Source organism: Lathamus discolor, chromosome 5 (assembly GCF_037157495.1).
Source record: "Lathamus discolor isolate bLatDis1 chromosome 5, bLatDis1.hap1, whole genome shotgun sequence".
Lineage (NCBI taxonomy): Eukaryota > Metazoa > Chordata > Aves > Psittaciformes > Psittacidae > Lathamus > Lathamus discolor.
Window position 1 is genome coordinate 40,814,633 of NC_088888.1, and position 24,773 is coordinate 40,839,405.

Below are 24,773 nucleotides of genomic sequence, written 5' to 3' on the forward strand. Positions count from 1 at the left end.
TATTATAAGATAACATTTATAATAGTTCAGCTGTTTTCCCTCAGTGTACACCTAGACACATTTCAGAAAATTTAAATTCAATGCTTAGTTTCCTATCTCTTAAAGGAAAAATTGCTCTCTCTTTCAGCACATTTGCCAAACTTATCTCAGAAATTTGTCTAAGAAAGTCATCAAAGGGTAGAGAGGTGTGAGATTTGTCCATGCAGAAGGCACTGGATCCAAGGACACTTGTCTCCAATAAAATTATAATAAGAGTATGAAATAAATCACCGAGTGGAGCACCTGTTTTATCCTGAGCTACAGGAGGCTAATTAGGGTGTTGGTAGCTAGAGATAAGTTGGAACTTTATATGTGCTAGTATTACCTACAGGAGAAAAACATCAGAAAAGGGAATAATTGAAACTTCTAATTCTTGTTGCAGTCACTCACTAGTCCTGTCTGCCTACTTACCTGCAATGAGAAGTGTAATCCCTGGAGGACAGGATCTAATCACAGTTCACATGCATTACTCTATATTCACTGCATCTAGAATGAGAAGCAGAAGTAATATGATTACCCAAGAAAATGCTGAAAGTGCAACAGGATAATCACTAAGAGTAGTTTAATTCTACTTCCCGTGTGTTTTTACTTGTCATCCAAGATGATGCCGAGCCACTTTTTCCTGAGAAAAAAACATGGTTTCCCTGGCAGATCTATTCGAATTGGACACCATTAGGGACCACTTCTTCCTCTACAGCTGACCAAAACCTGGTCATTTCTCTGGACACACAGAGCATGAGCATACCCCCTCCCAAAGGATAGGAAAGTACACACAGAAATCCATGAAAGCATGCTATCACCTGAAAACTAGTATATTTTAGAGACTTCTGCAGAACATATGTGATTGACAAATGCATCCAAAATTGGCAAGTTTAACAAAAAAGCAAACTAAAAAAACAGCAGGAAGCAAAGTGTGAAGCAAAGAGAGGCCTTCCTTATCTTCTCTTTCTGAATCACAAACAGCTGAAGTTGTTTATGATTGCAGAGAGGAGAACGTATTTGTTTCTTTTCCTGCTACAATTAAAATTACCAAATTGTAGATAATGCAAAAGTACTACTAACCAAATGGAAACTGATATATTCTGTCTTCATAGTCAGTCAGCCTGTGTGCTTAATGTTTTTCGGTAACAACCGTATGCCATTGGTACTGGCAATGGAAGAATATCTTTGTAGGGCACCTAAAATTATTGTTTTTTCAACAGTTAGATGAATGCATTTTAGTCCAAAGAGAAAACTTCACTCTTCAGGATGAATCAATGAGATCAGAAGTTTTTACAACACAGTCTTTGGTAAAGAAATTAATACATAAATAGAAAAGGTTACACACGCTGCACACAGAAGAAGAATTAAGTCAGATGAACAGAAAAATCACCACTGGTTTCTCCTTTAATCTGACTGCAGAATTCTGACAGGAAGTCCCTGAGAACTGCCAAAAATATAGTTCACAAAGGTAATTAAAATACCTTCCTTTCTTGTAACCTAAGCTCATTGAAACAGATGAAAAGAAACCAACAAATAAACAAACCAACCCAAAAAACAAGAAACCCAAAAAAAACAAAACTAAAAAAAAACACAAAAAAGAAATTACAAGCAAGCAAACACAACCCCCCCCAAAAAAAAAAAAAAAAAACAAAACCAAAAAACCACTTAAATTCAGATCAATTCAGCCAGAAAGCAACAATTTTTTTTTTTTTTTTTTTTTTTTATGTTAGCAAAACACTTACAAATGGTACAGCTGAAATTACACAATCCCCTGGAAAATTTCAGGGTTGAAGTAAGTACATTTTCTGCCCCAAAACCCCCAAGGAAATAGCAATGCTTGGGCTGTGGTGGTAAAGCATATCAGATACCATTGTAACAATTTTATAGTACAGATGACTGAGTTACAGCCTCTAGGAATCTTCCTTTTTCAATTACTGGTATAGATATAACAAAAATGTCCAGCAGTTGTTCACATATAAGCTCAACGTTCTGGAAAGGCAGTCTACACTTATTACAAAGCTGACTTGCTGTGCTAGTATACTATAGTGGACTAATTCATATGGGTTAAGCACACCTCCGTTTCTCTTAGTAAACAGTTTCAGTGAACTACTAATTCCATATAATCCTTGTCATGACAAAAAACACATTAACTTGCTCAGAATTAGACTCCTTCACTTTCAGAGACACACACATAGTTTTTAAAAGTCTTTTTTTTTTTTTCCTCAATTCTCTTTTTAAGTAATGAATGAAACTTGCTCTAGGTGATTTTTCTGGAGTAACAGATTCTGACATTCTAATATCCTGAACTTGTAAAATATAATACTCTAACATTCAGCAGAGTCTTCATTGAGCTTCACCCCCTTCCTTTAAAATGAGCACTGCTTGAATCACTTGACTTGCTCTTCCTGTTATACAGTGTTTATACTTTTCAAACATGTAGTTTTATTCCTTTTAGAAACTCACGTCTTAGTGTGTGTTTATATTAAAGACTCTTATCATGCTACTATAAAAGAACTATTTTGTTGCCCCTCTCCAAAACTGGATTCACAGAATCACAGAATCCTCCAGCTTATTGAAATCTTACTGGTGTTAATTTAATTAATATTGTTTTGGTGGAGACTAGACTTACACATGTTAGATGTTATTTTACTGTACGGCAATGTATACATTGGCAACATATACGCTGATATTATACAATTGTAGTTTGGATGAAGTTTTATCTAGGTTTATGTTTTCTTCCATTGTATGTCACAAAACTATTATCTAAGCTTTAAAATAAAAAAACATACATCTGTAAAAGAGAAAAAAAAATAAAGTAATGATACCATTTTAGAATACCTTTATTTTCTCCTTCACCTCTGTATGTGTTGGTTTTAGTGACAGGTTTCTTTTTTGTTCCTATCACACAAGAAGGAACAGCTCTGGGAACAGAGAAGTAATTCCGCAGTGCCTGAATGTGAAAACTTCCCTCCACATCTCATCTGACCTCTAGAAATAGCAGGCTATTTCTGTCAAAGATTACAATTCAATTCAGCCTTCCTTAATCTTAGTGCACAGCAACCAGAGCACTGCAGGTCAAAGGGAAGATCCAGACATCCTATCATGTCTCCTAAATGGAAAGACCAGACTGACTTGTGCAATTGCACCCAAAAAAAATGGTGTGAAGGACAGAGACAAAAAACAACAAAAGCTGGTGCCACTTCCCCACCCCTTTAAAGTTTCTCAAGATGTTCTGAAGAGGCAGCTAAGAGGTAGCTGGCAACCCAGCTGCAACGTATCGAGTGGAGAATGAGAAAACAGAAGAGATATCAGATATGTAAACAGTGCGTTTATAGTTTTTGAGATGTAAATATCTTTATAAAACTTGTTGACCAGAAGTTGAAAACCTAGCAAAGGACAGTAATGAACATCTTCAACGCTAAACCACTAAATTAAATATGACATTAATGGGATCCATTTAGTGCATTTCAGCTCTGCTTTGATGGCCATTTTAATTAGACTGCCACTCTTCTGAACTGCAAAGCTGCTGACAGCATCAGAAAACCAGGGGCTGCAATACAGAAACTCAGAAGATGCTGCTGGATCCCAGTTTACATGTATAATTAATGAGATATGTCTCTTCTGGGCACCTCTTACAGAAGTGTAATTTGATTCAGGTGTCAGGCAAACACATGGGTATGCACTGGCAATTCTGGCCTATGATCTGAGTACAAGGGCCTTTTCCTCTGATGGGCTTCAGCACTATGATGCTACGACTGTTGTGACAGTCTCTCTGTGATTATGGCCAATAGGTAACTGGCCTGTTGATTTAAAAGTCAGATGTTTGTTGTTGGATGTGTGGTGGGTGAGAAGGTTAGATGAATTTTAATGGCAAGAAGGGGAAGGGTTACAAATGCCTCTCAAAAGCAATCAAAATTCCAGCACAGCTAAAGCCTTCCGAAGAAATAGTATCGCACTCAGTTTGTTTGATCTCATACATAGGACATCATTCCTTCTCTAGCTTTCTAGAAAACTACAGAAGTTAAATTCTAGCTTCCTCTAAACTTGAAAGGAAAAAGGGAAGCAGAATAATACTTCTATGACTGCATTACATGGATTCTTTAATGGTTTTGAAGTGGTAGGAAAACCAAAACTTAAATAGCTTAAGACCTCAAAAGGGAAGCAGCACCATAACTTCATTATTTCAAGAACATATCTAGTCACTAACCCTTAAGAAATATATGCACATATTGCAATTTACCATGTAATATTTTACTGCCAAAAAAGTTTTGAAGTCAGTCTGACTCTAAACAGAATTTGCTCCCCCTTCCTCTGTTATCCAGAAAGTTCTGGTATTGGCAGTTCATAGGCGATAATTTTAAGGTAAAGAAATAAGCATGGTTTAAGGAACAACATCTTCCTCCACAGACACATAGAAAAGCAAAGATCATCTCAGTAGTAAATGAGAAAGAGACTGAAAATAAAAATAATCATTTCAGAGAGTCACTTATACCTCTAGTGCTGTGCCTTGTGCTCATTCAGACTCAGGAAGGGCTCAGAAGAAATTATATGAAAAGACTTTTGGAGACTAAAGCTGGCCATGCAATGGAAATGTTCAAACAATATCTTGAATGCTATTTAATTAGAAAGAACAATGGAAATATGCACAATCTTCAAATTTGAATAAGAATCAAGTCCATTTCAAATACAGTATAAACAGCAGCAACTTCAAACTTCTCTTCATTATTGTCTTATGGAAGATACTGGGCAAAACATCCAAAATAAGTAGCAACATAGAGAAGTTAATATGGAAAATTCCATTAAAAATGTCCCATAAACCAGAAACAAACAAAAGGGTCAGCAAACTGAAAAGCTGGAAATGAGAGATAGTGCAAAGAAGTTACTGACTTGCTTTTAAATATAATGCTTAATTAAACTGTGCAACTCCTTGTCATAAGATAGAATCATAGAATAGTTAGGGTTGGAGAGGACCTCAAGATCATCTAGTTCCAACCCCCCTGCCATGGGCAGGGACACCTCACACTAAACCATCCCACACAAGGCTTCATCCAACCTGGCCTTGAACACTGCCAGGGATGGAGCATTCATAACTTCCCTGGGCAACCCATTTCAGTGCCTCACCACCCTTACAATAAACAACTTCCTCCTTATATCTAACCTAAACTTCCCCTGTTTAAGTTTTAACCCATTACCCCTTGTCCTATCAGTACAGCCCCTGATGAAGAGTCCCTCCCCCAACATCCTTATAAGCTCCCTTCAGATACTGGAAGGCTGCTATGAGGTCTCCACACAGCCTTCTCTTCTCCAGGTTGAACAGCCCCAACTTCCTCAGTCTGTCTTCATATGGGAGGTGCTCCAGTCCCCTGATCATCCTCATGGCCCTCCTCTGGACTTGTTCCAGCAGTTCCATGTCCTTTTTATGTTGAGGACACCAGAACTGCACACAATACTCCAGGTGAGGTCTCAGAAGAGCAGAGTAGAGGGGCAGGATCACCTCCTTCGACCTGCTGGTCACACTCCTTTTGATGCAGCCCAGGATACGGTTGGCTTTCTGGGCTGCGAGCACACAGAAAGCCAACCATATACAAAGAACTATTCAGGATTCTGATAAAAGAATAAGGCTTTTGTTGTTAACTAAGCCCCTTAAATCTCATGACATAAATCAGAGTATCATTCACATATAAGGAAAGAGTAAAAAACAGATCAAGTGCCCAATATGTATAACTGAATGAGATCTGTAAGATTTACTGGCCTGAGCAGCTCATTATTGTTCCTTGCCCGTCAGTAAGGTCCACAGCCTGTAGCAGTCTCTTCTACGAACCTGCATTCAGTGGTGCTTTTATGTTGTTTAGTATTTAAATTCAGGCCTGGAGTGCATTTCTGAAACAAATGTCCCTATCATCTCCAGAACACCACCACACACCTCCTTCTGTGACTAGTGACAGAAAAAACCTCTCCATTTTCATGGAGTGCACTTGGCAACACTTAGCTGTGGCCATGAACCTTTCATCTCAGTTCCCTCTATCATATGAACAGACTTCAGATAACAGGAAAAGACATGATGAGAGAGGCTCTTCAGAGGGTTAAGAAAAGTAGCAATCTGTTGGATATATACTGGGGCAGAAGCTCCAGCTTTTGCATATCTCACATCAAAGATCTTGTTTATAAAAGACAACACTGTCATCTTGCTAGCAACTTACCAAGTACCACATATTGGTTATTTAGTCTATAGGCCCCTCTCAGCTACCCTTTTGTCTTCTCTTTCCCTATTCATTACCTTTCTTCTTGTTCATTTGCATGTTCCTCTGCCAGGAGCCTCCCTGATTTCTGATTTTCTTGCCTCTTTTCCTCTCACTGTGCTTCTTAAGAAGATGCAGAGATAAAGGAAATGTGTGGTGTACACAGGTCACTATAACATGACCCTCAGAAAGAAAGGGAAGTAGTTGTTCACTTCAAGAAGGGAGCAGTAGTTATTGAGCTGTGATGAAAACTGAAGTACGAGCTTGAATTGCCTTGTAATCTTTAAAGAATTTGTGCACATCAATTGACATTTTCCTGAGATAAACCCTTAGATCCTTCACTTATATGGTTTTGCCTTCTCTCTTCATCTTTCCAAATCCCTCCCATTTGGAGGCTTCAGGTCTGTTGGATAAATAAAGCATCTAAATGAAGTGTATTATAAAAGTCAGGCTGCCATACTTCAGATTTCTTCAGTTCATAGCTTGGCTATTTAAACTAAAACTTTGTTATTATTTAATTTGCTTTCTTTGATTTAAATGACACCCTTTGCATGACAAGGGTAACTTAGATCACTGTTTTGGGAGAAGATTTTTGCTCTCTCTGAACCTTTTTTTTCCAAGAATGGTTTCTTTCTGAATGCTGTCTTAGCTGGAGAAGCTGTGTAACTTGGATTAACCCTATCAGCAACTGAAGGGACAGGTGGCAACAAGGCAAATGATGAGGCAAGTGCACTTGACCAATGTTGAAGAAGGTCAGGCAGTGTTAATCCCATTAAGCAAAATGACTGACATGCTGGGGAGCTGGAAAAGTGTTAATCCCAAAGAAAAGACTTTGCCAACCCTATATACGCACATTAGAAAACAGGGATAAGTGCACTTTCTGTGTCTGGAGGAAAATGGAGGCTGACAGTGTGAGTAATTGGAAGAGTTTTAGGGGCCTGCAGATAAAAAACAAGAATTTCAGAGGAACTGGGCTGTGAAACAGCACAGGTATGTATGATCCGGGAGACCCCACAAAAAGCTCAGCAATCATCTCTGTCAGGGCCACTCATGTTTGCAGGCAGACTGGTAAAGAGGACTGAAAATTCACCTACTTCAGAAGGTGGCCTTCACCTCTCAGCTGTCTTTCTTGGCAAGTGCAAATGTGTTGTAAACTATACGCCAATAACGTTTCCTGAAGAAATACAGCAGTAGGTGGCAGTAGTTCGTGGGGTTTAACACTTGTACATTTGAGTTTAATTGGGTCAGTTTTGGAGCTTTGCAATAAATGTGGAAAAGTATCTACATTTGCCACCTAGCATAGGAACTAATCATGTAACTACAAATTTGTGCAAAAAGATCAATACCTGTTGATCAATATATACGTATTCTATATACTTCAATGTATGTCGCAGTAAGCTGTTTTGTCACACTGACATAATTAAAGGAAGCTATGAAAGCCCTGAGCTATGAAATGTCTATTTTCTATAAATGCTGCAAGCCTATGCAAAATTCAAGAAAACCATAGGCTTTCCAGTTAATTATGGTGAATTGTGAGTATTCCACATCTGGAAAATGCCCCTCAAGGTAAAATGTTATCCAGCAATTTTATCAAAACTGAATCTGTTTTCTTCTGGACAGTGTGTTCATGTTGATAAGTTTAATACCCAAGGTTGAAAGAAACAGAAATATAAACACAGATGTAAATAACTGTGTGGCCCCAGATACACATATTTTTTCAAGTAACAGCATTGTCACATGAAGGTTAATAATAAACAAATGTATCTTTTTAATGTATGTTCAACACCAGTGCCAATGGAAGGTCATCTTTAGAAAGCTTAAAAAAAACCCACCATTAAAACATGTTCAGTCAGATAGCTTTCTTCTGCTTTTTCATCTCTTCTTTATACCTTGCACTACAGTAGGCTCCTCCTCATACTGAGGGCATCTTAGTTTGGAGTTTCTTTTCCCTCAGTCTGCTGTCTTGTACAAAATCAGTAAGAGATATGACAAATCAATATATTGGGTTGATGGCAAGTCAGCAAACAACCAGTAAATCCCAGCTTTAGCAAGTGGGCAGCCCAGTGGAGCCCCAAGGGCAATGTCAGACCACGCTTTTTTCACTGTTTGCTTTTGCTTACAAAAGCACATGAACTGGAAAAACTGGACAGTGATTGTCTCTACTCGTGTAGTTAGTAGGCAGAAGACAGTAAATTAAACAAAATGTGTAGCATATGATCCCTATTTCCTGCCTCAGGATAATGCTTATATTACAGAAGGTTTTCGTTGATAGGGTGTATGTACACTGGGAGAAACTGTCCATTTCGGTAACAGGTTTCCTTTGAGCATCTCAGAGAAGTTTATAGATATTAAGTTTCATAATGCCCCTAAAGAATTTCTGATTTCTGTTCTTACATAACGTATGAGTAGCCTGAAGGGCAGAGAGAAGTTTTGCCCAAGGTTATAAAATGAGACATCGATAGGATTAGAAATAGGTCTTAGGAATCATGGTATGAGTGTTCCTTAAATACACTGTCTCTCAAGAGCAAAAGTGAATATACTGCAATCATGGTTTACATTTCCGAAAGCTTTCCTATATGAAATATGCTCTAAGAACCAACAGAATGCAGAAGGAAATGGTGCAGTATAATGCAGAGACATTTTATGAGATTGTGAGAGGGTTTCCAGCCCAATTGGTTTTATTCTTTTAAATAAGAGTGAAAGATCAGAAATAAAAAAGAAAAAAGAAAAAAAAGTATGAAAAACAATCACCCAGTTCTGTTCCAGCTAATAAAGGACAATGAGAACTGGGAAAGGACATGTCACTTTCATCTGCCACAATTTTTCTTATATTTGCCAAACATCATACCCAGGGAAACGTGCATGATATGAGGATATCTATCTTCCTGATCATGATAGAATTACCTCAGGCAATTTCCAGCTAAACTGCTAGAGCTGGTGGAAATGTTTTCGATAAAGAAATTGAAAATGTTTGCAGAATATTTTTATACCTGTATAGAGAATTAAAGTGGATGTACTGATATTTCCTTGTCCCTTATACCCTTTCCCCCTCCTCTCACCACTTTCTGCTTGCCGGCTGGATGAGAAAATATAAAAGGGATGAAGAAGGCGAGGAAAAAGAAAAAGATAATGATTTGGATAAAAAAGAAGGGCACAGGATTTTGAACATTTTAACAAGCAGTCAGAAAAAAATATCTCCAGAAATTAAACATTCCAGAAATTGATGTCTTCAAGTCATGTTTTCCAGTTGCATTCATACCTAAATCTGGCAAAAAGTGTCAGGCATTACTTATTTATTGTATCACTTCCGATAAAGTTGTGAGAACCACAGCATGATGAAGAGTGGGGCAGCTGGGTTTGCTTAGCTTGGAAAAGAGAAGGCTAGGTGAGATCTAATCGCTGTCTTCAGCTTCTCTAAGGGGAGGATATGAACAATCAGACTCTCCCAGGAAGTGCACACTGAAAAGACAAGAGGTGACAGTCACAAGTTGCAGGGAAATTTCAATTGGATGCAAGGAAAAAATTCACAGTGATGGTGGCTTAATGTGGGAACAGATTGGCCAGAGTCTGGGTATCTCCATCCCTGGAGGTTTTCAAAGGTCCACTGGGAATGGCTCTGTGCAACCTGCTCTGACATTACATTTAACCCTACTCTGAGCAGGGACTAGACAAGTTGACCTCCAAAGCATTTCTTCGGTGTAGATTATGATATAATTATTCTGTAGGAATGCATCTGAGCATTATTCTGAACTTGAAAATGAGTAAAGGTAAATACTCTTTAAAAATTCCCTATGTTTTCTGCTTATACTATGAATATAATTTCTGGCAAATATTACAGTAGTAAGAAACATTATTTTGTAAAGTCTTAGAAGGAGCAATGAAGGTTTTATAGCTTCTGCATTTACAAAGCCCAAGTGTTACCCACATGGCTTTCAAAATAGAGATTCACAAAGCAAAAACATTGCCACTTTGAAACTTCCCTTGACTACCACCACCTTTTATTTCTAATCAACGTAAGAAGCTTATCAAAACTAATCAGTAAAACAGGTAATAAATCTCCACGCAAAGTACAATGCAAACAGGGGTTAATTAGAAAAGGAAAAGGTGAACTTGCAAAGCCGTCCTTATGTAAATCCATATCCCTGACTCTGTAAATGAGGGCTTCAGAAGCATCGCCTGCAGTTTTGGTTATCAGCTAAGCTGTACGCTGCTTTCAAATTATTGCAAAATCTGTAGTCAGAAAGGTTTGTAAGGCAGTGCTCAACAAGGCTTTCTGAAGAGAGAATATTCTGGAACTGTGCAGGATGGGAAGAAAATTGGAATTTAGATAACTGAACAACCATCTGTCCCAGGCTGTTAAAAAACACACCCTAAGGGATATCCACCACAGCTTTTATCTGGATGTTACTCCACGTAGTCATATGGAAGAATTTATTCTATTCAAGGATCTTTATTACCATTGCTAGTACCATTCTTCTAGCCAGGAGGTGGCAGGAGACACAGAGTAATTGGGATTAGTAAAAGACAGAGAGTAATTAGAATATGAAGGAACTCAGGAAAATATGACATGAGCTGCAGGTGGGTAATGAGAATGAGATAAGCCAAAATCTATGGCAGGGAACTCTGGCAGAATTACTACTTTATATTATTCCTAACATTAAAAACCTTCCAGATGACAACTAGTATAGCACAAACTATCCTTCCCTCATGTGACATGCTCCTACCTTCTAAATGCATGAGAAAATAACCCTTGGTAAGTAATTTTCTAACTCTAACTGGAGAATTCGGACACTCCTTTCCTTCATTATACATTAGGTCCCTCTGATGCACTAGCTAGGACATAAACAGAAATGTCAGTCCTAGCTCAGTGATTTGTGTAAAATGAAATATAGGGTGGAATTGGTTGGGACTGTTATCAGAAGAAATCCCAGAGACCTGTTCAGTCCCACTAGGAATATATAAATTTGGGTAGCCCTGAGTGTATACATAACCTTAAGTGACCTAGAGTCTGTGATGCTTCTCACTGACATTATCCTACATTGACGACTGGTTAAGGGATTGCGAGCACAAGTAGTGTTAACCTCTGTCTTTACAATTGCAGGGAATGATAAGGGAAGAAACAGAAAAAGCCAGATCAGAACCTGGTGTCACTAACAGAATTTGAGGGGTTTGATCATGTGACAATTTACACGACAGCAGGCCTGCTAGCAACACACAGGGGGCACCTATCTCAAAGGGGGAAAAGGAACTTTGCACAAGAGTTAGCAAGGCTTGTTGAAAGAGCTTTAAACTAGATTTGAAGGAGAAAGGGGTAAAATCAGGCTAGCCAGACACAAACCTGGGGGCAGCATTGTAATGTTAAAGGGACAGTCCAGTATTAGGCTTAGTTCTGTTTAATATCTTTATCAATGATCTGTATGAGGGGACTGGGTATACCCTCAGTAAGTTTGCAGATCACAACACCAAGTCAGCTGGAATTGTTGATCTCCTGTAAGATAGGAGGGCTCTGCAGAGGGATCTGGACACACTGGATCAATGGGCTGTGGCCAATGGTATGAGGTTCAACAAGGCAAAACGCCAGGTTCTGCACCTGGGTCACAACAACCCCATGCAATGCTACAGGCTTCGAAAGCTGCTGGGTGGAAAAAGACCTGGGGGTGCTGATTGACAGAGCTGAACACGAGCCAGCTTATGCCCAGGTGGCCAAAAAGGCCAACAGCCTCCTGGCTTGTATCAGAAATAGTACAGCCAGCAGGGCCAGAGAAGTGATCATCCCCTGTACTCAGCACTGATGGTGAGGCTGCACCTCGAATACGGTGTTCAGTTCTGGGCCACTCACTGCAGGAAAGACATTGAGGTGCTGGACTGTATCCAGAGGAGGGCCATGAAGCTGATGAAGGGTGTCTTCTTATAAGAGGGCTCCTCTTATAAGGAATGGCTGAGGGGTTGTTTGGTCTGGAGACGAGAAGGCTTGGGGTGGGGGGTCCTTATTGCTCTCTACAACTATCTGAAAGGATATTGTAGTGAGGTGGAGGTTGGTCTCTTCTCTCAAGTAACAAGTGGCAGGCAAAGAGAAAATGCCCTCAAGTGTGCCAGGGGAGGTTTAGGTTGGATATTAGGGAAAATGTCTTCACTGAAAGGGTTGTCAAGGAGTGGAACAGGCTGCCCAGGGAAGTAATTGAGTCACCATCCCTAGAGGTATTTAAAAGATGAGCAAATGTGGCACCTGGGCACATGGTTTAGCTGTGCATTTGGCAGTGCCAGGTTAATGTTTGACTTGATGATCTCAAAGGTCTTTTCCAACCTAAACAATTCTATGAACTCATGATGCAAATCCATAAATGCAGATTAGTGATGTGAATTTGTTGGTAACATTACTGCTGATTTATTGCTTCTTTACGAAAAGAAAGTCTGCAGCTAGATTTAGATGGCCTCTAGGAGCTCCTCCTTGTGCCTTCTGCCATAAAACAAGCAGGGTGAGAATTCATGGCATCTGTATCACCAAGTGAGAAAATACATAGGATTTTGCTTGGCTGATATACGTCACTTCTCAATTACCTACACAAAACCAGTTGTCTCCATTTCCACAGGAGACAAATAGGCCTTTGCACTTAAGTATCCTCAACCACAGCTCTGTTCAATTCAGTGCTTTACACTTTGCAGCCCTCACTTTTCATGCCCCAGACTGTAGAGTGTTTCCTTCCTAAGGAGAAGCCAATGTTGACTCAGTAAGGGTGGACATAAAGAAAGATTTTGCAGAAAGTTTACAGCTTGCAGTTTAGATAAGTTTTCTCAGAGGATTTAATCTCTTTTCACATAATTGAGACTGCCTTTTCTGCAGTAAACACCTGCTCAGTTTAACAATTTCTGATTTTACGTGATTTCAAAGCAAAAGTATCTTGGTAAGCCTGTGTACTCAATGCATATATCTACTTCCTATGTTTAAAAAATTACAGCTGTCATTGGAAGTCCACCTCTCAATCAATGTTTGTCACTATAATGTGACAGAACAACTCTGCAGGCATTTATCATTCTAATTATTGATCAGCAGTACCTTAATCTCTGTTCAGTCCTTCCGTACAAGGAAAAATAAGCATTATATAATGTGCTTTCCCTTGGGAGATTTAATATTTTTGTTGATGGCACATTATTAAAATATGTTAATGGTTTTTCTTTTTCATGCAAGTCATGATTTTGAATAGAGTCCTCATTTATATAACACAAATATGTATTATACATGTATAAAATATTGAATATATATAGCTATAAACATATAAATATATATCACATATATAATACAGAAATACATATACATGTATACAAAAATACACAAGTATTAAATAAATATATATGATATATTTATAGGAAATACATATATAATACAGAAAACTTCATACAAAATGAGGTTTTCTGAAATTTCATGGAGTATCGGACAATAAATCTGCCAGTGAAGGCAAATCTCTCCATGCAGGCAAAGATCACCTACATGGAGATCTTTGCCGGGACTCCATTCCCCTCGAGCCCTCAGTCTCTGCAAGATACAGACCTTCCAGATTAGTCTGTGCTTCTTTCTGTGTTGAGTGTGCTTAGGGAAGTAATACAGTGACTGTAATAACCATAACAAAAGTCTGCATTTGATTCTGCAGAAAGCACCAAGGAATGCCAAGACAATAAGAGTTTTGTTTCCTTAAGTCATCCCCTCCTCCAAGGGCCTTTCTATGGGGTTTGCAGCACTTTCTTGGACTTTGATTTTAACAACTATAAATAAAATCTATTATGAAGGAAGCTCTCTTTTTTTTTTTTTAATTGAGTAGTTCATATTTTAAATAGGTTCATCTTTTCATGAAGATTTTTGGATCTTTATGATGGAGGAGCTGGAGGAACTCTTGGCTTATTCCAGGGGAACTGAATCTGTTTGTTTAACTTGCTGTTTGGAGAGGAATCTCATATATTCCGTTTTTAATATTCCAGGAAAGGCTTTGACTGTCTATCAAGGTATTCTCATCAGTCAAAGGGTTTCCTTTTCTCCTCCCTTTGAATTAACATAACTAATGACAGGTAGTGGCAAAGCTTTGAAGACAGAAGTCACTTCAGTCCTTTATAGTTGGCAATACCTCTCTCTTCACATGCTCATTCAGGCAGTTCAAAGAAACAGCACAAAAAACTGTTGACATCTAGGGTGTGTGATTCATTCTGCACTGTTCAGCTGTCAGGTTCAGATGTTTGCAGCTGTGACTTTCGGGACACAAATTTGCTGCACAAAGTCTTTACCAATGGGGTCAGAGAGGTGGAAAGGCTGGGCAGGGAACATGGAGCAGAGGATCTGGAGAGGCAGGGGAAACCTGGCAAGAGACTGGTGGCTTTTAAATACCACAGCTGGTTGGGGGAAATAGCAGATAACAAATCACTTTCAGATAATTCAACTGTTCTCTCCAACCAGCTATTGCTGTAATTTTTTCATAGTTTGAAAGGGTTGAAAAAAGTTCTTAAAACTTTGTATCTGCTAATGAACAATATAATTTACTTGTCTGAAGTTTGAAGAGTTGTGCCAGATAATCTCAATAGGATATGTTTATTAGTGCTTGGTTTGTAATAAACATGAGCTAGTGATACAAAGTATAACCAAACCAGAAAAAGCTGCATAAATTATACAAAACAAAAAAAGGAACTTCGTCTAAGAAATTTGAAGAAATAGTTTAAATGACTCTGTAAGAGAATGAAGACCTAGGTGCTACCTGCATCCTCTTTTTCAAGGTCTCTGGTAGACAGAGGGCACTGGGCAAACCTCTGTGACTTGTAGAAATAACCTTTCTGTAACGACACTCCCTGGAGCCCACCTTGCTATAAGAAACTGTCAGCAGAGAGCAGTGCCTGAGTAGGCAAGGCTGATTGATGCTTTGGCTGAGCAAAAGTGCTCTGGCACTAGCTTCCTCATAGTGCCAGTATTTCTCAATGCCTTGGTCACCTTCTCCATAAGAGTTCTCATGTTTCTTGTATATGTAGCTGTTAATCTGCAACAAAATGTATGCTTACACAAGCAAAATAAATTATTTCATCTTTTTTTTTTTTCCCCTCATTTGTTTCTCCTTACTCTCTCACCAAAAATTTCCCTTAAGCAAGTATTCAGCATGCAGCAAGCATTGGAAATCCCAAACACCGACACAAGAGCAACCAGGTGAAACTAAATCAGGGCAGGCAAAAGAAATTATGAAAGTTTCAGACACTGAATGTTTATGGGGAAGTTGCAGAGACCTGGATACATTCAGTCTGGAGAAAAGATGAAAGAGAAAACACAGAGGTTACATACAAGTAAAAGGCTGTTGGGAAAGGAAATCTATTAGTCTGTCAAACCTGAAGCTGCAACTTACATCACTACAAAGAGAATGGATGTTAATATTTCCTCAGAAGGAATAAAATATTCAGGGAAATAATATTCAGAGCAAATCACTTGTGAGAAGCTGCTTCATGAACATCTTTTAAGGTAGAAATAGATCAAAATCTTCAGTGGACAGGCGGAATGTTTGCATCTCAGACGGGTGAGTACTGGTGACAACAGTAAGAAAGCATCAGCCTTTTCTGCAATGGGAGTCAATTTTTTTTTAATAAGTTTGAGAATTTCCATGTAAAACATTTCCTTGATATTAATGGGACCTAGGACATTGCCAACACATCGTTAACTATGCTGCTCTTTCCCTATGTGACACAGAAGCTTTTTATGGCTGAACTGAGGTTTATAGTGGAGAGCAAAAAGTACTGTCTGGCTCGATTTCTGAGATGGGTATGGACTGAATACTCTGTAGACTTGTCTGGACCAAGCTGCTACCTGGTCCATGGTTGTTTCTAGTTGTGATGGACAGAACTGGATAATTCTTGCTGTCTGAAATCTGTAGTAGAGAATCATGCATTGGTTTGGGAATGGAGTTTTCACCATCCTCTCCAAGGCTCCTAAATACAACACTACTGTATATATCAACATCCTATTGACTTTTAAAGACTTTTTAAATCTGGTCTCTCACCAGAGAGGAAATAAAGACAAGGAACTAATTCAATACATAACTCTAAAAGCTGTTGCAATGTTTTTTGATGAATATTGGAATTGAGATCTGTTGCACTCTCATGGATTAGCTCACAGGCCCACTGGGAAGTACAGAACTGGGAGCTGCAATTTGTGGCATTAAATATCTACGCTTGTTGCCCTCACAAGCAGTAGTAGGCATTATTTCTAACTATGATACACTGTTTCAAACATATTCTCTCCCTTTTAATTTCACAACCCCTGCATGGTTGTTTTCCTCATAAAACTTTCTCCACTGGATTAACTCATCCTCTTTCTTCCCTGGCAGCATTCATTGTGGCAGGTTATTAAAATATTTAGTCTGCTAAAAAATTGGGTGTACAGCCAGAGCTGATCTGTGCTGCTCCTTTTAGTGCAACGATTCTTCAGTCCTGGGGCAAGAGGAAAGTTGTTGTGGACTGGCAAAATTTTCCCCATGCAACTCTGAAAACTTGTAATGAGCTAGCATCCTGGGTACCACACTACTAGACCTCTAGAAGTCCTCTTGCTGCACTATTGTCATGTAAAATGGCTGTTGACAGCATTTTATAGAAGACACAGTTGTGTCTTGGTTTATTGTTTCCTTTCATCTAAAATAAGGGAGTGCAAGCTGAAATTATGCAATTGGTGTCCCTTCAAGAGAAGAAACTGCAAATAAGAGAGATGTTATTGGGCATGCAAATTCAAGAAGTCGAACAAATTCACAATGATGAGCGCAAGAGGGCTGAGTCTCTAAGCAGAGCAAGCAGCTGCACAACTAGTCCTGGCTGAGGCTACACTGGAAAATTAGTGAGGCAAGACACTGACAATGCACATCCCATGCCACTACCAAAACTTGGGCTTGGGAATCTAAACACTTCCTCCCCCTTCTCTGCCACGTGGACTTGTACAAACAGTTTATCTATGAAGATTACATAGCTAAATGAGCCACTAAACTCTGACATGGAACTCTGGGGTGAGCATGGAATGAGTGAGTGAAGCTGGGGTGCACCCATCCGGCCAAATTTCTAGAAGCGGTGGGAAGAGGTTAGAAATAACTACCCTGGTCTGACTGGTGAGGGGAGGAGGGAGAAGGGGGAACTGTACAGCTACATGGACATGCATGCCCATATAGTGTCGCTGGGATGCCATGCACAGCAACAAGCAGCCCAGGAAGGGAGGGGACTGCAGCCTTCTGAGCCCCACTTATACATATGGTGATAGATGGTTTCATGTTTTCATTTCAAAAGCATTGGCTGAGTGGAAGCTGCACCAGCACCATCAGCAGCCCCAGGACCTCAGCACAAACGTGGTAGACAGGGGCCATTGTCTGTGGCCCACAATCCTGTTTTTTGATGGCAGAGCTCTGCTCGATTGTATCCTGCATTGTTTTACTCCCAATGGGTTCTCACGTGCAGAGAATGTGATAAAGGACAGAGATTTCCACCAACACCAGGACCCTCTTGCTTACGGTATGCCAGCTTGGAGGTCTCAAAAGAGCTGTCCTCTGAAGTAATATATTTTGAAAAAGAGTCTTGAAGATCTCCCACTTGGGATGATTTCCATTCTGTTTACAGCTACAGTTACTTAGTGTGCAAAGATGCATGCCAGGGTGTGAGAAGACTCCAAGTGCAGGAGTTAAGGGGAGCAGAGCAGGGTTGGGGCAAGGAGGGCTGAAGCCAAGAGTGGAGAATTGGAAGGATGCACCATGCTGAGGACCTTGGCCAGAGCATAGGTGAGGGATCACAGAGCTTGGTGTGGTAGGTCATGGCATGAAAGGGCAAGGTGAGAGAGCAGGGGTATGAGGCCAGGGGGGCCATCTCCTCTCAGGGATACCTGAAACATGGGGTGCATGTTGTCCAGTCCTGGGTTCATCCAGGGCGCTGCCTCTCCTGGGGATGCAGACAGCAGCCTTGGGAAAGTTGCCTTCATTTCCAGCACCACTGCTGGAAAGGAAAGGGGAAAAAGGCTTGAGGTACCAGCAGAAGGGCAGGAACCTTCATCTGAAATTTATTGTGCTGTCTTCAGAGCTGCTCTGTTCCTCAGTTTGCTGATTTGCAGATCTGCAGCGATGCTGCTTACCTTCCTCGCTGGAGCACTGCAAAGCTCAATTCATTAGTGTTTGTAGCCTATTTTAAAACCCTTAACTGAAATGTGCTAAAGAAGTGAAACACATTAGGTACAAAGCATGTGGATATTATTGATGATCATACAAAATATGCTTCAATAAAAGCTTAATAACTTACCAAGAGGAAATAAATCGTTGTGTTACCTCAAATGCACTACACATGGCTAATTTACAATTCCTGGCATGTTTCTACAGTGGAGAGACAATCAGCACACATTATTTCAGAAAAGGGCTTTACAGATAAGCAAAATTAATATAATTAATAGTCTTCTTAGCCAGCATAAATCAGCATCACTCCTGTTACTGCCTGGTCACTTTACACTAGCTGAATAGCTGGGCCAGTTTTGCTTGGAGTGACCAAAATTACCAAAATGAACAATCTTGCTGACCTACTGGAACCATTTGGCACTGGGGCTTACAGAGGCAGCTGCTGATGGACTGTGCTCCCCCAGATAAATTTTAATACTCAATTTCAGTCAGACAGATTATACCACCTTTGTAATCTTTTTCTGAATTAAAAGAAATTCTTTGAGAGAGCCCGTGGGAATTGAGGGCACAGTGGTATTGTGATCATTTGGAAAACTGCCATAATTACTTTTTCTATAGAAAGAATATCCATATCATACATTGGGAAGGACAGAACTTTTAAAGAGATGACAAAACCTGATCTGAGTGGATTAAAGCTGAGGGGTAGATATTTGGTGGAATGTATAATAAAGTGGGTTTACTTTTGTTGTACTGCAACATACATTGTAGGCAGCCTGTGTTTGTGCCGTGAGTTGAAAACTCTGGGTTCTGCTTGTAGAGGTAGTTCTCTGGTGTCTCTCTGCCTGTTAAGAGGCATAAATGATCAAAATATTTTTTGGCATGTTGTTGCATGGTTAGAGGTCATAAATAATTGCAAGCATATTTTGTGAAGGGTGTTAAACTAATCATCGGGAAGACATCCTGAAAGATTTTTGCCTGTTTGAGCTTAAAAAAAAGAAAAAAGAAAAAAGGAGAATTGTACCAATTGCTTCTAAAGATTTTGTTTATATCTTCTGAGGAAATGAGGAAAATTAAAATTGTTATTTTCTAGGTTGTTTTTCTTTTCCTTGTATTTTATGTTGTGGTTTTTATTTTACTTTATATTGTTTTAATTATCTGTAAACTACAACTGAAATAGAGTTAAGCAAAAAGAGTTCAGAAAATTGTTCATCTCTCTGACACGGACTTTCATACAGATTCTTAACTTTCCGTGCTCTATGCAACCCTCATGACCTGGCTGAAAGCTAAGCACATAGGTGTGCAAAGCCTAAGGGCTACCACCCTCCCCAACTTTCACTCACCACAGCAAGAATTCCTTCCTGTAACTTTATAGGTCCTCTTTTGGGTAGCTGTTTTACTATGTACACCCCCACCCCCAATTTCTCATCACATGAACTTGTTTCAGCTTCCTTGGTTTTTGGAATTTGTTCAATAAGCACATCCTGGCGTCTCCCATCCCAGCATCCTGCTCACCTCCCACTCCCAGCAGCTTATTCTCATCCCCAGACTACCCACTCCTTGCAGCAATTTGCACTCACACTGTGAATCAGAAACAGAATGTGGCTGAGAGCAATTAATTTCTCAGGTTATTTTTCAGCCAGTTCAGTCACATAGCTAGTTCATTGAATGTTGGCACAAATGATTTGTCAACCCCAAAGGAAATGTGACTGGGAAGGGTCCCAGTGGCACAACCTCTACGGCAGCAGTACTGAGTTATTCCACCCTAAGGTCACTTTCTGAAACCAGGATACAAGTGAGATACCAGTATCAAGCTATTTTTGTCCTGTCGGAGTGCCAGGTTTTTAAGAAGGAAGATGAGGTCTTATCCAAATGTGCATTGCTTGTGCTCCTGCAATGCTGAACAGCTCGGCCCTGGTACATACAGTGGGTTGCAGGGGAAAGGGGCCATCAACATACCCCCATGCTGGGGCTTTCCCACCCATTCCCAGCTTTCTATCAGACTGTAAAAATGATACGCCAGCTGGTGTGACAGAGACTTCATTTTTAGTTAAATCACTAAACTATGTATACTATGTGTTTTAATTGAGTAAATCTCAGAAATGGAAGGTCTGGGGTCCCACTACACATGTGTAAAGACAAAAAAGTCCATGGAGATCACTTTGGCATGAACTCAGTGTTTAAGCTGAACTGCATTAGTGCTATGAGCCAAGAATATCCAAATGCTGCATACTCGTCCTGAAATTCTTTCTAATATCAGCTGAGCATTTCATGTTATTTTTGCAAAAAACATATTTTTATCACCATAACTGATAAAAGTAGGAAAGCGCAACAGAAATGGAAAATACCATCCTCTGAATGTCATGGTGCAGCAGGCAAATGAGCAGGATTCTATTTAAACTATGAAGTAATGTGCACACCTACAGTACAAATGTTCTTCATCAAGCATCATACCATCACGAAGTTGATGGCAGGCAGAATATGTTGTATAACCTCTTGCAAGAAGTGAGATGCAAATCCCAACACAAGGAAACGAAAGGATATGTATTCTTTACTTTCATTCAAGGATAATTTTCTGCGCTTCCCCAAATGGAAGAAGGGAGAGGAGAGAAAAGTTCATTCAAAGGATAGACAAACTTTGTAGAAAGTCAGAATAAGCACCACCAAATGAAACAAGCAATTTAACTCAGTGTCCTAATGAATGAATAAATACAAATACCAGCAGCAGATGCTGGAAAGCAGTAGCAAAGTGTTATGTGTCAAGTTGTGTCCATTACAAAATAATCAAGTAAAAATAATGGGGATATCTTTGCTTTTCACATTGCTTTAATTTTATTCATTTTATGCATTCATAAAGTCATTTGTGTCGATTCATATACAAGAAAGACCATGGATAATATGGCTGGTGACATTATTCAGCATCTTCCAGGTAAGTGGAGTTTTATTACTATTCTTCTTATTATGACTATTATTTACTATTGCTATTAATATTTACTATTGGCCACACATGTGCCAGAAGAACAAGGGCAGTAATGGAGTGTGTGCATATGTGTATCTGTCATCCTAAAAATTAAATCGTACTGCATTTTAATATTACTTGGGTCATTAAGAAAAACCAATAACTTCATGCATAGTAACTAAGCATGTAAAAAAGATATTAAAAAAAGAATAATAATAAAAAATAAACAAACAAAACCCGATTTAAAATGTTTTGTTACAAGTAACAAACATGATTATAAGAGTGGTTATATATATTATAACATGGTTGTAAGAGTGACCCAAAAGTGAGTAAGTCAAAACAAAATCATGCAAGTTCATTGCAGTATGGCGCTCCTCATGTCATTGGTCAGTAAGCTCAACATCTTGTTTAATGAACTTAGTCACAGCTACACTGGAGCCTTTTCTGAAGCAATTCTAAGTCCTTCTCAAAAAGTAACTGTGTCATGTATTTGCAGACTAAAATTCATCTGAGAACCTACCTTGAGAGGACACAGAATTGATTGCATGCATTCATGTTTCATCCAGCTGTTTATCAAAGCAGACGGAGCAGGGAGGAGAAACTATGGTTTGCACCTGAAAGGACACTTCTTGTTAATTCCTGCTGATTTCATTTTGGGGGGGAGGAATATAAGCACCTTTCAGGCAGTGTCCTAAACAGTGAGACAAAAAATGACAGTAAATATACTGGGCTACTGTCATTTTTTTCTCAATATCTAACATTTTTTCTCTATAAACCCCTCTCAAAATGGGCTTGCAGGTACATGCCCAGGTGTCTGCCAGGCACTCACTACATGGGCCTCTGCTTCCTATTGTATCTCAGCACAGACAGCATGTTGCTTTGTGGTGGAGATGACTTTTTCTGTAGTCTTGGCTCTAATCTGGATTTAAGAAAGATCCTCTGCAGTCTACTGCACCCCATCACTGGCTGGAAAAGGAGGTGTCCCAGAGGGAGGAGGCATTGCTGGCTAAATGTTCCCATTGCTACCTAAGCTACATGACAGGGATGGAAACAAGCCATCAGCCATGCTTCCCACAGGACCTGCTCCCATTTAGGGACACATTTTCAGCCACACCATGAGATGCACCCTCCAGAAGACACCTGTGCCCTGGTCCAGGCTTACACAGCAGATTGGGTAGAAGCCACCAGTACCCTGGTACACCTGCTCCAGAGCTGCTGATATGCTGGGGACAGCTTTAGGCAAGCTTGTTTACAAAACTGGATCTGAACACCCAAAGTCTAGTGACAGCTCATTTCAGGCTCCCCTGCTTGATATACTATTCTAAGCCCAGATTTTCTGACTCCTAGTTCAGCCATCCTTTCTAATAAACTTTAAAACAACATTTTTATTGTTGTTGTCATTATTTAGAAGGTTTCATTTGATCCTCACAGTTCTCCCTGAAGCTTTCACATCACTCAATATTAGAACTCTTTTTGGCAGGGAAATTGCAGTTGATGCCTTGTTTTGTTTTCGTAGAAATGAGCTCTGCTCTCTTTTATATTCATAAGGACATTCCACATACCAGCAGTGATACAGGCCTGAAGTCATGATCCAGCACAGAAAAATGGCTCTGATCCTTCATAAAAGATGAGGCTTCGGGTTAAGGAACACCACCAAATCAAAGGTGCACCAGCAAAACCTCTTTTTGTGTGATTTTGCTGCAACAAAGTAATTTTTTCCCATTAAGAAAACAAATGATGAATGGTCAGGTTATTTTTATTCTAAATTGTATTTTATATGAGGTAGTCATCAGCAAATTGAGGATCAGAGCTTCGGTGTTTAAAGCCAGAAGGAATCATTAGATCATCTAGTCAGGCTTCTGAAATATCATATGCCATTAAGTTTCATGCTGGTGTCTTATATTAAATCCAAAGGCTCTAGAAAAACTGAAGAATTTGAGGTGCTCACATCTTTTGAGGGGATTAAACTGCATGGATAGTTTGAAAACACTGGGGAAGGGGGCGGCATTTATCTAAAACATGAGAAAAAACATAGCTCAGTGAAGTGCAAGTATTAAAAGTAGAAGCTGGACTTTTATGCTATTTAACAAAACTCTGTCAAGGAAACAGGGACCACAGGAGCCATAGTTATTGAAGGAAAAGCTCTTGACTGTCTTGGCAAGATGTATGTGAGGACATTTACAGGGACGAGAGAATGCACACACCAAAAAATAAAATCAGTAGAGCAGAGTAGAAATCAGTGTGAAATTTCTATTAAAAAATTTATATTAATTTAAACTCTATTGCAGATGGTTTGGATAGGCTCCTTGTAGCACACAACAGGACAGACTGCGAGTCCATTTAAGCCCATGGGAAATCAGTACTGCCTACCACATCCACTGAATTTCCACTGAGCAGTGAAACAGACCTTCTTGACGGTACTTCCTCTGCAACACTTGCTATTTCTTGCCCACAGCCCCTGCTGGTAATAAGACAATATCTAAAATCTTCATTTTTTAAATACTGGTGATCTCTTCATTACATTTATGAATGCATGTCACATCCTACATCAAACATGACAAGTAAATCTGGACTTGAACAATACATGCGGCTAAGCATAGGTTCTGTAATGGGCTTGCAAAAATATGGGAGAGGTCTTCAGGGGAGGGGGTTCAGAGATAGCCTGATGTCTTGAGTCTTGAACACACCATGTTGTTCCCTTCTCCCTGGAACCCATAGTGAAGTACAGGGGTATTCCATTACTATTCTATTCCATTCAATTTATATTCTTTTCCATCCCATTCAATACAATCACATGACAGATAAGACATCAGAAAGGCAAATGCTAGCCAGACGGATATGTGCAGACCTTCATTACAACCATCTCACAGTTAGGTAGCTGCACTCAAGAGAATTGCTCAAGGGAAGAAGTGTGAAGAGCTACTTTGTCATCTCACTTCATCAAGACCCATTTTCTTTGATTACAGCTGAAAGGACAGAGGAGCAAAGTTTATACCTGACATATTGAACACCCTGAGTCTTTACTCAGGAGGAAAGTGGCTTTAACATCTCTTATCAATGACTCTGCACAGATAAGACTTTGATTTGAACCTTTGGCACATCGTCAGCTTTGTGCATGTTAGAGAAAATTACTCTGGGCAGCTGCACTTGTGGGCCGTAGCATCATGTGAATTCAGTCTCCAAGCTCCCTGAGCAATACAGTGCACCAAAACAAGGATGTGACTGGTATTTACTTCAGCCTGCAAATGAATAAAAGCAAAATGTCATCCAATGCCTCAGAATGAAAACAAATACTTCCTTTGGACTGACTGATCTAATTTTATCAGCATTGACTCAAGTGGCAGGCCAGGGTGAAAGTCTTCCAAAATTTCTGTGTTGGAGCAGACGAGATTTGCCAGTCAATACAGA

At 39.6% G+C, this 24,773-nt stretch overlaps 1 protein-coding gene across 2 annotated transcripts in view; it reads right to left on the minus strand.

Moving 5' to 3' along the window:
- Positions 1-445: 445 nt before the first annotated feature.
- EPM2A (EPM2A glucan phosphatase, laforin) overlaps positions 446-24,773 on the minus strand; it is a 109,403-nt gene continuing 85,075 nt past the window's right edge. The window contains exon 5 of one of the 2 annotated variants that reach the window (XM_065680494.1): positions 446-525. The gene's annotated coding sequence lies outside the window, so the exon portion shown is untranslated. Of the gene's footprint in view, positions 526-21,993; positions 22,057-24,773 lie in introns of those variants that run through there. The other variant, XM_065680495.1, reaches the window with a different exon arrangement.